At 9.0% G+C, this 1,069-nt stretch overlaps 8 annotated features.

The window, feature by feature from the left end:
- Positions 1–17: 17 nt before the first annotated feature.
- Positions 18–95: a microsatellite.
- Positions 96–218: a microsatellite.
- Positions 219–233: 15 nt separating this feature from the next.
- Positions 234–403: a microsatellite.
- Positions 292–479: a microsatellite.
- A 7-nt stretch (positions 480–486) lies between these two features.
- Positions 487–666: a microsatellite.
- A 4-nt stretch (positions 667–670) lies between these two features.
- Positions 671–764: a microsatellite.
- Positions 673–819: a microsatellite.
- A 13-nt stretch (positions 820–832) lies between these two features.
- Positions 833–987: a microsatellite.
- The last annotated feature ends 82 nt before the right edge of the window (positions 988–1,069 follow it).

Genomic DNA, 1,069 nt, shown 5'->3' on the forward strand with positions numbered 1-1,069 from the left:
TATATTTGTATTATATCATTTTTATATTTATTATTATTTATATTTTGTATTATTATTTATTTATTATTATCATTTTTATTTTTATTTATCATTTTATATTATATTATTCATTATTTCATGAATTTAATATTCATTATGAAATCATTTATTAATTATTTCATTTTATAATGATATATTATTTAAATTATTTTGTTATATCATATTGATTATTCAATATTTAATGATAGAAATTAATGATATAAGATTAATATAATAGATATAAATAAAATGATGAATATTGAAACAATCATTTAAAATCAAAAATAAATAATATGAAATATGAAATATAATATAAATAATAAAGAATAAAGAAAGATAATAAAAGAAATAAATAATAAATATAAATCAAATGATAATAATAAAAACAAATAATAAATAAATGATAAATAAATAAGAATAATCAAAAATATATTAATAATAAAAATTAAATTTAAATCAAATCAAAATAATCAAAACAAGAAATGAAAATATGAATAAAATGAAAATAAATAAAATAAAAAATTAATAAATAAAGAAATAATAAGAATAAAGAAGAATAATAAGAAAGAAAAGAAATATAAATAATATTAATAATAAATTAAAATAAAATAAGAAATGAAAACATAATAATAAATAATAATAAAAATATGAAAGAATAAAGATAATAATAATATAAAATGATGATATTAAAGAAATTATTAAAATATAAAATAAATATAAAAGAAAACAATGAAATATAGAATAAATTCATTTTAATATAAATCATTTAAATAATTAAACAATAAAATTATTTTATAATATTGAAATATTTCATAAATATAATAAGAAAGAACAAATAAAAGAATATAGAAAAATAAATAAAAGAATAATAAATAATAAAATAAAATAATCAATATACTAAAAAGAAAAAAAAGATAATAAATAATATATATAAATAAAAATTATAAAAATAAAAATGAATAAAATAAATTGCATCAATAAAATAATGTTAAATAATTTGTATCAATAAATTAAACACTTTTTTTATTGCATATTTCTAATTTCTATAATA

Source organism: Entamoeba dispar, genomic scaffold (assembly GCF_000209125.1).
Source record: "Entamoeba dispar SAW760 scf_1105229462767 genomic scaffold, whole genome shotgun sequence".
In the NCBI taxonomy this organism is placed as follows: domain Eukaryota; phylum Evosea; order Mastigamoebida; family Endamoebidae; genus Entamoeba; species Entamoeba dispar.